The 15,895-nt window shown below is 35.5% G+C and overlaps 1 protein-coding gene across 7 annotated transcripts in view; it reads left to right on the top strand.

The window, feature by feature from the left end:
• The window catches only part of IFT80 (intraflagellar transport 80), a 123,301-nt gene that overhangs the window by 56,777 nt on the left and 50,629 nt on the right, over nt 1-15,895 (top strand). The window lies entirely within an intron of this gene.

Genomic DNA, 15,895 nt, shown 5'->3' with positions numbered 1-15,895 from the left:
CCCAGAATAACTAGTTGTAAATACCATTGGAGCTTTTATATTCATTGAATTGTCAATGGGAATTCATTGGATTTGTTTTTATTTTTACCTTGCATATTTTCACAAAAATTACTTGGAACTCTTTTATGCAATCATTACATGTTTCTTGAGGAATAATTCTCTTTCCTAAGGTATAAATGCTGTAAGCATTTTGAGTCAAAACCAAATTACCTGTATAAGTACTTTCTGCACATCTTTAAAAAAATAAATGCCAAGTCTCTCTCTCTCTCTCTCTCAAATAAAATTTAAAAAAGAAAGAAAAGAAAAATGGGTGTCTGGGTGGCTCAGTTGGTTAGGCATCTATCTTCAGCTCACGTCATGATCTTGGGGTCCTGGGACTGAGCCCCGTGTTGGGCTCTCAGCTCAGTGGGGAGTCTGCTTCTCCCTCTCCTTCTATGCTCTCTCAAATAAATTAATAAAATCTAAAAAAAAAATAAAAAATAAAAATAAAAACAAAAACAAGTGGATATTGCCCCTGTGGAGTTTATTTTCTTGTTACTAAGATAGATATTAAAGGATTGATTACACACTTATTTAATTACAGTTGCAATACATTTTACTAGGAGGCTGTTCCTAGAAATGGGAACTAATCTATTTGGAGGATCAAGGCATTTTAGTGTGATGAAATGTAAGAAGGCAATGCTTATTGAGATTCTTCATCTTTTCTACTTAACAAGTAAGTGATATCAACTTAGAACCAAAAATTGAGGGATGCTTGGGTGGCCCAGCGGTTCCCCCAGGACATGATCCTGGAGTCCTAGGATCGAGTCCCACATCGGGCTTCCTGCATGGAGCCTGCTTCTCCCTCTGCCTGTGTCTCTGCCTCTCTCTCTGTCTTTCATGAATAAATAAATAAAATCTTAAAAAAAAAATAACCAAAAATTTCAGTCAGCTGATATTGGATGCTTTTCTCACACATTTGTTTATCTCTTGAAAAGACCTGCTAAGGCTTCTTTTAAGAGGGAAGTAGATGTTCTCTTCAACCTGGAAATGTTACTCTTAAATGTAGCTCATTTCTTTTTTTCTCTCATAACCTGCAACTGAAAGTTTAAGTAGTAGTAATCATTTATCCAGAGCCAGAGTTTTTGGAAGAATTTCAATATTAGATATAAGAATCTGGTCCTCAGGAATGATATGTACCCCAGCACTTACTACATATTTATTAGATTTCTATTTTGAGAGCTCTTCACAAATTTTAGTTGAATGCAGTGTTTCTTAACATTTTATTAAAAATTCTTATCTAGGCTTCCTTGACAAAAATTAGATGGTAATTTTACAAAATAAGCTTCAAAGAATGATGGTAATGTAAACTTTCTGGTTATCTGAGAAATATTAAATGTAGAAAAATACGATTTTTAAAACATTTTCTTTTAATATTTCTAGTGGAGAGGAACAAACTCAAATGCTTGAAGGTAGCTAATGATAGATTAGGTTTTGGTTTGAATACCTTTCTTACTGTGCAAGTATGTAACTAGATTGATGACAGGAATATTGAAAAAGCTGATTTTTTTAAAGAATTTATTTATTTATTCATGAGAGACACAGAGAGAGAGAAAGAGAGAGGCAGAGCCACAGACAGAGGGAGGAGCAAGCTCCATGCAGGGAGCCTGCCCTGGGACTCAATCCCGGGTCTCCAGGGTCAGGCCCTGGGCCGAAGGCGGCGCTAAACCGCTGAGCCACCCAGGCTGCCCCAGAAAAGGAGATTTTTAAATGAAAGTATAGTTGACACACAGTGTTACATTAGTTTCAAATGCGCAGCATAGAGATTTGACAAGTCCGTATGTATCAGTGTGCTCACCGCAAGTGTAGCTATCATCTGTCACCATACAGTACTATTATGATACCATCAACTATATTCCCTATGATGAAAAAGCAGAAATTTTATATTTTTATGAATAGATATGTTACTCTAACTCAGTTGTTATACAATAAATTTAATATTGCCATTAACTTTCATTATAAAATTAGATATTTTAAAAAGACTCTCACTAAGCTGATATATAACCCTGGTTTCTATTTATAGCTTCTCTTTAGTCAGGCAGTTAGTTACCTGTATCGATTGAGAACCCATGTCCTGCTTCACTTTTGAGGACTGTGGTTCAGATATCAGTTTCATTTTTAAAGCAGTTGCAGTGCTATTCTGGTCTGCCCTGTTTTTAACCCCAAGGCAAATTTGAAACCTAAGTGGTATTTCTTCCACACTGCAGTACAATTGTCATAGTGTTACTTTGTTGATTCTAGTGGGTTGCATGTATGAGCTGCTTGATGGGGTTCAAGAGGCTTCATACACAGACTTAAAGCTTTAACACCTTTCTGTGGCTCCCTTTCACTCCATAATCCTACTCCAACTCTTATTGAGAGGAGCTGGGTGCCTCTTTCCTGTCATTAGTGCAAACTGGGGATGGTAGACAGGGTCCCACTTGTTGGTCTTCGCAGTGCTGATCAGGGAGGACCACTGCTTCAGTATTGTAGGGCTGGAATGGTCTGACTGAGATCTACCTCATAGCCTTGGCAGCACCATGTAGGGAAGAGGAGGGGTGTGACCTCTGCTCTTTGAGTACAGGGTGGGAATGTTTCATAGCGTTCTATCCGCTGTCTCCACAGCATACCATGCCTAGTGGAGAGGGTGCCATGGCTTCTTTCATGGTGAGTGCCTGGAGTTAGGGTAGTTATGTCAAAAGGGTTCCAGCTTACCAGGGCCCCCTTCTACCTGGTCCTTTACCCAGAGAGAATGGGCATTACTTGAGGCTTATTTTGTCTCATATACTACTTGGAGTTAATATTATACTATTTTGTGTAAAATATAAGAACTTTGTATCTATGTAACTCCATTTATCTACCTCTCCTTTATGCTATAGTTATTATTAGTATTACATCACACAGCATGTTATAATTTTTGCTTTAGAAGTCATAATCATTTTAAAGAAATTAAGACAATAAAAGTGGTCTTTTATATTTACCTACATGTTCCGCGTTTCTAGTGCTCTTCATTGCTTCCTGAAGATTCTAGTTTTCATCTGACATAATTTGCCTTCAGCTTAAAAATTGTCCTTTAGGTGTATCTCAGTATACATGTGCTGGTTAAAAATTTTCTTACTTTTTGTTTATCTAAAAATGTCTGTTTCCATTTCATTCTTGTAGGACATCTTCACTGGATTTAGAATTCTGAGTTGACAGAGTTTTATTTTTTCCTCTGAGCACTTTAAAAATATTCTCCCACTTTCTTTTGGTCCTTTTGATAAAAAATAACTCTTTGTATCATTGTTCTGATTATAAAGTGGCATTTAGCTCTGGCTGCTTTACAGATTTTCTCTTTGTCTTTGGTTTCCAGCAGTTTGATAGTGTATAGTATTCTTTGTATTTGTTTTGTTTGGGCTTCTGTACATTTCCTGAATATATAAATCTATGATTTCACCTAGGTTGGGCAAATTTTGGCCATTTTTTCACATTTTTTCCTGTCCTATTCTTTCTTCCCTTCCCTGCTGGAATACAGTTGTGAATTTTTTTAGACCTTTGATATTATCCCACAGGTCAACAAGGCTCTATTCAAAATTTTCCAATCTTTTTTCTCCTCAGATTTCTAATTGGATAATTTTTGTTGATCTATCTTCATTTAGTAGTTCTTTCATTAATTATCTCTGATCTTTTCATAAGCCCATCCAGTGAGTTTTAATTTCACATATTATATTTTTCACATCTAGAACTTCCATTTGGTTATTTTTTCATAGTTCTTATTTGCTGAGATTTTCTGTTATTAATATGTTAAAAATCATATTTCCCATTTAGGCCTTGGTTATAATAGGTTCTTTAAAATAATTTTCTGTTAATTCTAGCATTTTGTCACCAATTGCCTTTTCTCTTGGGCCATTTTTCTTGTGTGTTTGTATAATTAGTAATTTTGAATTGTATTCTGAACATTGTGAGCAATACATAGTAATGAGTCTGGATTTTGTTATGTTTCACTAAAGAGCACTGATTTTTCTGTGTTTGTTAACAGGGAGTTAACTTGACTGAACTCAGACTTCAGGCTCTGTCTTCTTTCTGGAGGAAAGATGAATTCTCTGTTTCTCTTTTTGGATTTTTCCCCCTCAGTTTCCAACTGCATGATCAGCCTGAACTTTATCCTCTGATTTCTCTGTCAGTGACAGCAAGTTTCTATCTGAGGTTTAGCCACAATGCTTGGCACCAACTAGGGTCTGCTCTGATATAAGGTCGTAAAAAATGGAAATTCACTCAATACTATTTTCCCTTTTTCATCCATTGTCTCTTCTTAAGTTTCTGCCTGCTTTTTTTAAAGCAGCTTTTTGAGACGTAATTTATATTTTATACATTTTACACACTTAAAGTATACAATTCAGTATTTTTAAATGTATTCATAGGGTTGTATGACCACCACACTCTAATTTTAGAACATGTTCCTCCCCTCTAAAAGGAATCGCATACTCATTTACTATTAATTCCTATTTCTCCCTCCCCAACTCCCAGCCTTTGGCAACTACTAATCACCTTTCTTTTCCTATGGATTTCCCTATTCATGCCATTTCATATAAATGGAATAATACAGTATGTGGCCTCCTGTGAACTAGCTTCTTTGATTTACTATGTTTTCAAGGTTCATCCATGTTGTTTCATATATTAGTACTTCATTCCTTTTTCTGAACAAATAATATTCCAATATATGAATATGACACGTTTTGTTTATCCATTCCTCAGGTTATTATTTGATTATACCTAAAATGGAATACCCTTAATTCATTTAAAATAGGGAAGAGCTATTATGTTTAATAACCTAGAAAGATATCCATGGTTATTTAGTGAAAAGACCACGTTTATAGGAGAACATGTTATTCTGTGATTCCACCTGTATAAAATTGTATACTCATATGTCTAACTACGCAGATAAAGGTGTACCCAGTACTATATTTGGGTCATCTTTTCCTTCTTTATATGATTTTGTTTAGTGTGATCTTTTCTTAATGACTATTTATCAATTGTACAGATCAATAAAGGTTTTTTTTTCCTTAATTTTATTTATTTATTCATGAGAGACACAGAGAGAGAGAGAGGGAGAGGCAGAGACACAGGCAGAGGGAGAAGCAGGCTCCATGCAGGAAGCCCGACATGGGACCCGATCCCGGATCTCGAGGATCCCACCCTGGGCTGAAGGTGGTGCTAAACTACTGAGGCCACCAGGGCTGCCCATTACAGGTTTTTAAAAAGTTCTTCAGGGGCACCTGGGTGGTTTAGTCAGTTAAACGTCTGCCTTCTACTCAGGTCACGATCCCAGAGTCCTAGGATCGAGCCTGGAGTTGAGCTCCCTGCTCAGTGAGGAGTCTACTTCTCCCTCTCCCTTTCCCCCTCTCCCTTGCTCATGCTTTCTCTCTCTTTCAAATAAATAAATGAAATCTTAAAAAAAAAACAACAAATTACTGTAGCCCTAAGAAAGCAACAATAGCAAACCCTGGGGAGGGAGGAGAATCTAATTTCCGGAGTTACCATGTTATAATATTCAAAACATCCATTTTCAACAAAAAATTACAAGGCATACAAAAGAGGCAGGAAAGTATGGCCCATTTACAAAAAAAAAAGAACTATCCCTGAGGAAGCCTAGCATTGGATTTATTAGATAAAGACTTTAAATATGCTTAAAGTGCTAAAGAAAACCATAGGTAAAGATCAAAAAGAAACCAGGGCTGTCTGGGTGGCACAGTTGGTTGTGCATCTGACTCTTAGTTTCAGCTCAGGTCATGATCACAGAATGGTGAGATCAAAGCCCCACATCCTGTTCCATGCTCAGCGGGGAGTCTTCTTGGGATTATCTCTCTCCCTATCTCTTTGCTCTACCCCACACCCCCCATGTGCACTCACTCTCTCTCTGAAATAAAATAAATAAGTCTTAAAGAAACCAAAAGAACAAGGTCTGAACAAATAGAAAATATCAATAAAGAGAAATTACAGAAAAGGAATCAAATAGAAAATCTTGAACTAAAGAACATGAGCAAAAAAAGAGAGGTATATTGTAAATGCCCCCCAGAACCCAAAAATATGATCAGTCTCTTCATCATGCAAATAAAAATCACAGTATAATGCCATTTTCCACTCATTGAAAAATGGGAAAATGGGCCTCCTCAAAAAGCAACAAAAGGAGTATTAATTGGTACAACTTTTCTCAAGTATAATTTGGCAAAATCTATCAAGATCCTTGAAACTTTAACAGAGCTATTATCCTTTCAAGGAAGTTTAAAGATGCATTGCATATTCATTTGTTCATCTATTTTCATGTTCATTGATTCCTTCATGAATAGTTTTTGAGAGTCTATTATATGCCAGGCACTTGCCCTAGGTGTTAAAGAAACAGCAGTAAACAAAATAAATACCTGCTCTTGAGAGTTTTCATTCTAAATTTTTTTTTTAATTTTTATTTATTTATGATAGTCACAGAGACAGAGAGAGAGAGAGAGAGGCAGAGACACAGGCAGAGGGAGAAGCAGGCTCCATGCACCGGGAGCCCGATGTGGGATTCGATCCAGGGTCTCCAGGATCGCGCCCTGGGCCAAAGGCAGGCGCCAAACCGCTGCGCCACCCAGGGATCCTGAGAGTTTTCATTCTAGCAGATGAAAAGCTATACACAAACAAACAAAATGAATTTATAATATATTAAATGATAATAAATGACATAAAAAATAAGATTGGGTAAGGAAGATGTCATTTTAGGTGGGGTAGTCAGGGAATATCAGACACAAATTAAATATATATTATTGAGTGGTTAGTAAAATAAATTATGGTACAAGTAAATTACTTGTGGAATAAAAATTAAAAGTCATCGTACCATAATTTTTCCCTTGATTTCATAATAAATTTTATTTTTACTTTTGATTTTTGAGAAATGCATGATTCAAATAATGTGAAGTAGAAACTTTCAAATCAAATCAGTTATTGTAAATAAATATACAGAATATACTAACGAATTGTATTATATCATATTAAATGGAACAGAATTCAAGGGAAAAAATCTGAATATATAAGTACCTTTGGCCAAATTTTAAAATTAACTGATGTTGTTGCTTTTATTAATCAGCAGGTGGTGCTATTGCTTGTATAAGAGAACTTTTGCCATATTTTTTTTCCTTCTGTTCGCAAATATGCAGTCATTTTAATAAAAAGACCCTCTGTTCATTCATTCTTCCATTCAGTTACAATAATTGCAATGATTCATCGTCTTTAGTAACTGGTCTTACTGCAATATGTAACTTCTCATTGTCAATTATGTATGTTAACACATGTAATTTAAGATAGCCTGCAATTTCCTAATTCCTGGTATGTGGGAGAGAATATTGATTTTAAAAATCATTAGTGTAACAAAGAAATGTGAGAAACTTTGCATCTGTCGTCTCTTCCTCCTAAACTTGATTTGTGAACACATGCTTTTATGAATTGAATTCATCCAACTTGGCTAAAGATATGTTTTTGAGAATTCTTTTTTTTTTTTTAAAGATTTTATTTATTTATTCATGAAAGATACAGAGAGAGAGAGGCAGAGACACAGGCAGAGGGAGAAGCAGGCTCCGTGTAGGGAGCCTGATGTGGGACTCGATCCCGGGACTCTAGGATCACGCCCTGGGCCGAAGGCAGGCGCTAAACCACTGAGCCACCCAGGGATCCCTGTTGAGAATTCTTTTAAACTAGTGTATTTATATATATTTATAAATATATATATATAGCAGTATTAAGAAAAGGGTGACGTTGGCATTTGGGAGGTACTTTTGTAAGTTATTATAGTCAAGTCATGGTTTTTAGTATACATATCTCTTGATTCCTTGGTGGGGAACTATATGCCTAAGCAGTTTGGAAGAATACAGGGGAAAAAAGGTCTCTTTTCTTAGATGGAACATCCTTTATAGGCGCATTCTCAGTTCTCCGTATTGTGCTGTCCAGTGTGATGGTGTGGTATTTTTTTTTTTTTTATGATTTTATTTATTAGAGAGAGAGCATGAGCTGCAGGGGCGGGGGAGGGGGCATAGAGAGAAAATCTCGGGCAGACTCCGCACTAAGTGCAGAACTAGACAGGGAGCTTGATTCCACCACCCTGAGGTCATGACCTGAGCTGAAATCAAGAGTCAGACACTTAACCCACTGAGCCACCCGGGCGCCCTATATTGTATTGTATTTTAATGTACAAGTAGTATTGACATGGTTGTAGATCCCTAGAGTTAAGACTTCAGTGATAAATTTACGAAGTTAAATGGGCTAAGCTAAGTGATCGCTTCTTTCCTTTCAACTCCACCGTTCTATGATATCCCTTCCATGGCCATTGGACATACTGCTTGCTTCCTTTCATAACTAATAGTACGGTGTTGTTTGTTTCTTTGTGTTTTTTTTTTTAAGATTTTATTTATTCATGAGACACAGAGAGAGAGAGAGAGAGAGAGAGAGAGAGAGAGAGAGGCAGAGACACAGGCAGAGGGAAAAGCAGGCTCCATGCAGGGAGCCGGACATGGGACTTGATCAGGGGTCTCCAGGATCACGCCCTGGGCTGAAGGTGGCGCTAAACCGCTGAGCTACCTGGGCTGCCCTGTTTCTTTGTTGTAGATATAAGGTTGCTATATAGGAAGAGGCAGCACAGCACATGGTATACTAGAAATGGGAAAAACTCAAGTAGTGCTAGAGAAGTGTGGCTGACCCTATAATTTCATACTTATTCTACATTTTATTATAGTTGGATACAAGTAGCAGAAACCATTAAGCAAAAAGAATTGACTACAAGGTTACAGGGTTATCTTCCAGAAGCCAGGTCAAGGAACTGTCCTTCCTTTACAGTATGAGACCCTGCTATCAGAATTGAGAAATTCACCAAGCATAACAAAATCAGGGTTCTATTATAGAACTAACTTTTAATCTTCTAGAAATCAATACCTAACACATAGCAGGTATTACATAAATATCATATTTTAATGGATCATCGTACAAACAGATTGTTTTGGTTTTTAATGACTTACGTTTACTTAACACAATAACTTAATGATGTACATTGCAACATTTTGACTAGGTCATTAGTAGAAATGGTCCATTTAATCAGTTTGGTTGATGTTTTTGAGAAGACTACTTTAAAATTTCTAAATTTTTGGCTTTTAATTTGTTACTTGGATTTTTTTTTTTTTTTTTTAATTTTAAAAAGGTTGAAGTCATGGTTGAGCTCTGGGAAGGAATTCTTTCCTAAGGACACAGGCTTACTCATTCATTAATTCATTCATTCATTCATTTAACAAATATTGATGTGTCTAAGCTCTTTATGATACTCTAGCTAGTCAAAGAATAATATGTGTTCTCTAGGAAGGAGTACTGATAAGTAAACAGATAATAAGCAATAATCGTGCTTTGGATAAATCTCATTGGCTCCGGTACTGCCACTGTGCAAAGCTTGTAAACAGATAATGAAGTAACAGTTATTTAATGGCAAAGGTTATAATCATGGGAAAATAGAGAAGGAATAGAATAATGGTGAACTTTTAGATATGTCTGTCTTTATTTAGGATAAGACTAAACTTGGTTAAAGTAAACTTCCTCTCTGGTTAAATAACTTAAAAACATTAAAAAAATTTTTATTTTAAGTTAAAAATTTTAACTTTATTTATTTATTCATAAGAGACACAGAGAGAGAGAGAGGCAGAGACAGGCAGAGGAAGAAGTAGGCTCCCAACAAAGAACTGGATATGGGACTCATCCCAGGACCCTGGGATCACACCCTGAGCTGAAGGCAGGTGCTCTATCACTGAGCCACCCAGGCTTCCCCCAAATATTTTTTTTTAATGACTAGAGATTTTTTTTTTAACCACAAAGCACAAATTTGAATTTGCTTTTTTTCTGATTTCAGTACCTAAAGATCTAAATTTAATTATCTATGTCTAGAAGTACAGAACTTTACTTCTGTTGACAAATGTTCTTTAGGTATACATATGCTAAAATCATGCAAAAGCTCCCATTACATGTGGACCAATCCACCTATAACTCCTTATACACGATATGTCATTGCTCTTCCACCCTCCATTTGGGGGTTAAGTGGTACAATTTCCTCTTCTAAAATCTCTCTCATATTATTTCCTACATATATAAATATCTCATAAAATAAATTTCAATATTTACACATTCTGATTAGTCAATGCCAGAGATACCAATCATGTAAAAATTTTTAAGTCCTTTATTTTGATTTAAGGAAAGATGTTATTTCCTTTTATTTCATCATTTTTAAATTAACTTTCCCTTCTGCACCTCCTTCCCTTTTAAAGAAATTCTATAGATTTTTTTTCCCAGACCATTAGGCCATACCTAATTATTTGCAGTATCATCTGTTTAGGAGCCATAGATTTAATAACTTAAAATTGATCCTTAAGGATTTCCCTTCAGAATTCTAAGATGTTCATATTTTCTCTAAGGAAAGTTCTATCTCAGTATAATTTTTTTATACTATCAGGAAGTATTCATAAAAAATAATAGCTTGCTTTTTCTTAATTCATACATGCCTCAGAGATTTTGTGGGCTTGGTTCCAGACCACTGCAATAAAGCAAATATCACAATAAAGCAAGCAAGTTGAATTTTTTTGATTTCCTAGTGCATATAAAAATTATGTTTGCACAATATTATAGTTTATTAAGTATACAGTAGCATTATGTCTAAAAAAGCAATGTATATACCTTAATTAAAAATACTTCCTTGCTAAAAAATGCTAACCACCATCTGAGCTTTCAGTGAGTTGTAATCTTTTTGCTAGTGGAAGGTTTTGCCTTAGTGTGGATGGCTGCCAACTGATTAGGGTTGTGGTTGCTGTTTTATACGGACATGGTTCATGGTGCCCCAGAACAATTACAATAATAACATCACTGATCCCAGATCACCATAACACATATGATAATAATGAAGAATGTTGAAATATTGCAAGAATTACCTAATTGTGACACAGAGACATGAAGTGAGAAGATACTGTTGGAAAAATAGGGTCAATAGACTTGCTTGATGCAGATAGCCACAAACCTTCAATTTGTAAAAAATGTAGTATCTACAAAGTGCAATAAAGTGAAGTGCAATAAAATAAAGTATGCCTGTATGATTTCAATGCTTTCTGTACAATTTACATGATAGACTATTAAATGCATATTTTCTTTGATTTCATAAGCCCATTTTTTTTTCTTTCTAAAAGTAACTTGTTCAATAATTTTTTAATGTTTCCTTTTGGATATCCTTGATAATTCAATACTATGTGAACAGTACCAAGATCCTACTACCATTTGGTGACAACATGATGAGATTATTGTTTAGTTTCTTTTTAATTGTGAATAAACCTCTTGAAAGCCAAAACCACAAACCCCAAACTACTAAAAAGTGGTAAAAGCACTGGTTCATGTGTTTCATGCTTATATATGAATGAATCATGATTCATGCTCATATCTGAATCTGAATCATTAGGGAAAAAAAAAAAACTTTAAAAATCTCCAAATTGAGGCACCTGAGTGGCTCAGTCGGCTAAGTGACTGTCGTCTATTTGGGTCATGATCCCAGGGTCCTGGGGTCCAGCTACATTAAGCTTCCTGCTCATCAGGGCCTCTGCTTCTCCCTCTCCCTCTGCCCCTCCCCCCTTCATGCTTGTTCACTTGTGTGCTCTCATTCAAATAAATAAATAAAATCTTTTTTAAAAATAAAAAATAATAAAATCCCCAAATTGCTATAATTTCACAGTAGGTCGTCAAATAATAGGACCCCAAAGATGTCTATTCCCTAATCCCCAGAACCTGTGAATATGTTACCTTAAAAGGCAAAAGGAACTTGTAGATGTGATTAAGGGTATGAACTTTTAGGTGGTAAGACTATCCTGGATTATTCATATTGGCCCAGTCTAATCACAAATCTTTAAAAGCTGAGAATATTTCCCAGATGGGTTAAAGGATGAAGGAGGAGGAGACTGAAAGTAAAAGCAACTTATTCTGCTGTTGCTGGCTTTTTCTTTTTTTTTTTTTTTTAATATTTTATTTATTCATGAGAGACACAGAGAGAGAGAGGAAGAGACACAGGCAGTGAGAGAAGCAGGCTCCATGCAGGAAGCCTGATGTGGGACTCGATCCTAGGATCACATCCTGGGTCAAGGGCAGGCACTAAACTGCTGAGCCACCCAGGGATCCCCTGTTGCTGGCTTTAAAGATGGAGGAAGGCCACCACAGCAGGTGGCCCCTAGAAGTTACCTGTGGCCAGCACAGAAATGAGAACCTCCTTGTCCTACAACTATAAGAGACTGAATTCTGCTAACACCCTGAATGATCAAGGAAATGGGTCCTCCTGTAGAGCCTTCAAAAGGAAATATAGCCTTGCCAACAATGCTCAGTGAAAACCATGTTGGAGTTATGACTTAGAAAAGACTCTAAGTTTGTGGTAATTTGTTATAACAGTAATAGAAAACTGCATCTTTGTAACTGCAATTCAGGACCAATCTTAGCAATGACTAAGAAATGAAAGTTCCGCTTAGCCCTTCATTCAGGTAAGTTACAGATAAGATTTGCAAATTCCCACTTCCCTCTCTTAACATAACAGAAGCTCAAATCTCATGCTGTGGGAAGATGATTCTTTGGTTCAATAGCCCTACATCTCCTTGATTTGCTGACTTTCCAAAGTAAGACACTTTCCTTGCCCCCAATATCCAGCCTCTCAACTCTTTGGCCTATCATGTGGTGAGCAGAACAAGCATGGACTTGCTAACAAATGTAAAAACCCAAGTTTACACATAACTATGAGAAGCTGGATTAGAGGCTAAGACACCAGTCATGTAATTTTCTCAAGAGTTGGCAGATGAACTGGCAGGGTATTAACACTGAGCCAGTTGTTAATGATAGTCTTAAACCAAATTGCAGATTTTTCTTTCCTTGTAGAACAGTGGCTGTACGTTAAAACCACATATAGAACTTTAAAAAATATACCCAGATCCCATCCCAAGAATTTCTGGATTTAATTGATTGGATTCCTGGGTTTTGGTATCTTTTATAAAAGCATCCCAGGTGACTCTAATGTGCAACCAGAGTTAAGAACCAGTGTCCTAACTTTTCCATGCTTAAGAATTCCCGGAAGAGCTCATTAAAAGTTTCCTGGCCCTCATATCCCCAGAGGGTCATGTTCCATAGGATTGCAGTTGGGCCCATTAATTTGCACTTCTAACAAGATGACAATGTAGATGCTGCTGGCCTGAGGATATCCTAAAGTAAGGGATAGTTGGGTTAAAGCAAGTGATGTATTAAGTAAGAGGGATATTTAAAAATCCATCTTCATGATTCTTACTTAGTATCACTAAATTACATCTAGGGAAGCTGCCTCATTTCTTTCTAGAGTTGGAAAGATAAACGTGAATATTCCATGGCATATTTGGGGAAGAAAAGAGACTTAGAGTGTTAAAAATCTATTTATTTATTTGCAGTTTTATTTATTTATTTATTTATTTTTTTGCAGTTTTAAACATTTATTTATTTATTTGAGAAAGCATGGAGTGGGGGTGGGACAGAAGGAGAAGGAGAGAGAGAATCTCAGGCAGACTCCCTGCTGAGCATGGAGCCCAATGTGGAGTTAAATCCCAGGACTCTGAGACCATGACCCAAGCTGAAATCAAGAGTAGGACACTTAAAAAAAAAAAAATAGGAGTAGGACACTTAATGACACCTAACTGACTGAGCCACCCAGGCATCCCTAAAAGTTTGTTTAAAGCACAGATTATAAATAGATCTTTTTGACTTAACAGTAATTATTAAAATTTTCTGACTGGACAAAATAACCTTATCTCCCAACCTCCACTCCCATGACTATTAAAGACCCATTCTCTGATGATTTGCTTGTGCTTGTATTATTTTTGAAACTAGAGTCATCTAAAAGAAATCACTTCTTAATTTTAAATAAAATGTAAAATTTTAATATAGCTTTAATATCACGGTACTGTTACATTCTTTGAAGTTTGTTTTTAGGGATAAGTTGCATGTTGCAGATTTCATTGTTGATGAACCATACAGGACTCTGAAAGAAATCAGACAAAGATAGGGTGATGATAGTATTACCTAAACATTTCTTTCCATGTTCTCCTCTTAGCTAGGATCAGGTATCCAGGAGTTCTTAGATACATTTTTCTATGTTTAATTTTAGTAAGATGTGTCTTTCTTGCTGATTTGGTTCTTTGGGTATTTTAAGATCATACTTTAAATAGTTTTAAGGGGCACCTGGGTGGCTCAGTCGTTTAAGCATCCAACTCTTGATTTCAGCTCAGGTCATGATTTCAGGGTCATGAGATTGAGTCCCGTGTCAGGTTTCACGCTGAGCATGGAGCCTGCTTAAGATTCTTTCTCTCCTTCTGCCCCTCTTTGCCATCCTCACTCCCTGCTCTCATATACTATCTCTCAAAAAAAAAGTAAATAGTTTTAAAATATGAATCTGTGGTTTTAAAATACAATTTAAAATAAGATCTCTGTTGCATCTACACCATGAGAACAGACTAGATTTAGGATGACAGATGTGCCATAAGCTTAGTTCAATCTATTAAGAATTGTGTATTAATAATAAGTCTCATTTGTCTATACTAACCACTTAATTTTTATGCAAAATAGTAGTCATACAGTGTTTCATAATTCTGTTTGTTAAACACAAATGAGTTAATTTCATTTTATTGCCAGAAGCACATTGTTTGTATCCTTGATGTTCTTTGTCTTTACTTATTTTTAAAAAGGTGACTTTAACTATTATATATATTCTACTTTTGAACTTACTCTTCTTAATTTCAAAAAAGAAGTTTCTAACATTTTCATGCTGCTAATGAAGTGAAAGTTTGCTTATTACCTCCTCCTCGATAACTTTTTTTAGCCCTTTTACTTAAGCAACAGGTAGAGGTCTGAAGGATGGTGGAAGGGAGCTGAAAAACATGTCAGTGAGTAGTAAGAGTCATTCAGCATTTTTATTGTATATATGAACTTTATTGGGAATTTAAAGTCTTTTTTGATAGTAGTGTGAATTAATCTTTTTCTACATTTTTTCCCATTTTCTCCACATTTCTTTTTGTCAGTGAGCCTATAGCTAACAATGAACATATTTGCAACAACAATAATGTACAACAAAATAAATACCCACCCAAGAGCAACCAAAAACTCAAGACTTAATTTGACATTAGGCTGTAAGGTTGGAAGAATGGAAAGAGAATATATATAAATGTAATCAAATAAATCATCCTAGCAAATATGTTTCTGTCTTATTCACACACACACACACACACACACACGTCTCTGTTGTCCCTGTGGGTGCTTATTGATACCTTTAGATAACTTTCTCAAAAAGATAGGTAGACTCTAGAAGAACTTATATTTACTATATTATGAAAAAATAAAACAAGAAAAGAAGATCCATTAACCTAGGCTTTCACTATTTAAAATGTCTATCAGAGATGCTTAGTTATATTGTGTGTTTAGTTTCAGTTTTTAGTGACATTATTGAAATGTTATAACCAGTTTTTCAGATGTAGAGACTATAGAGATCCTTAAGAATACTAAGGTGTCTTTTTTTTTCCTGCAGAATCTTTGTATTTGCCCATTCAGTATTGTTACTTAAAAATAATGATTTGAATGGAAATGGTGTTTTTGCAGTTCTTAAGAGATGTTATACACTTGTTTCATATTTTGCTTGTACTTTAAAAATTACATCTATGTCTTCTGTTCAGTATACATTTTATTATGAAAAATATTAATTCTAGGATAAAGACACATTCTTTTAAAAAATTATCTTAAAATGTTAATGTATGCTCAATCTAAAACTTCTTTAAATTTTTTTTCAGTATATTGATTTTTCTCTCATTTT

Source organism: Canis lupus, chromosome 34, assembly GCF_003254725.2.
Source record: "Canis lupus dingo isolate Sandy chromosome 34, ASM325472v2, whole genome shotgun sequence".
In the NCBI taxonomy this organism is placed as follows: Eukaryota; Metazoa; Chordata; class Mammalia; order Carnivora; family Canidae; genus Canis; species Canis lupus.
The sequence above is the reverse complement of the archived record's forward strand: the minus strand, read 5'-3'. Positions and strand labels throughout refer to the sequence as shown.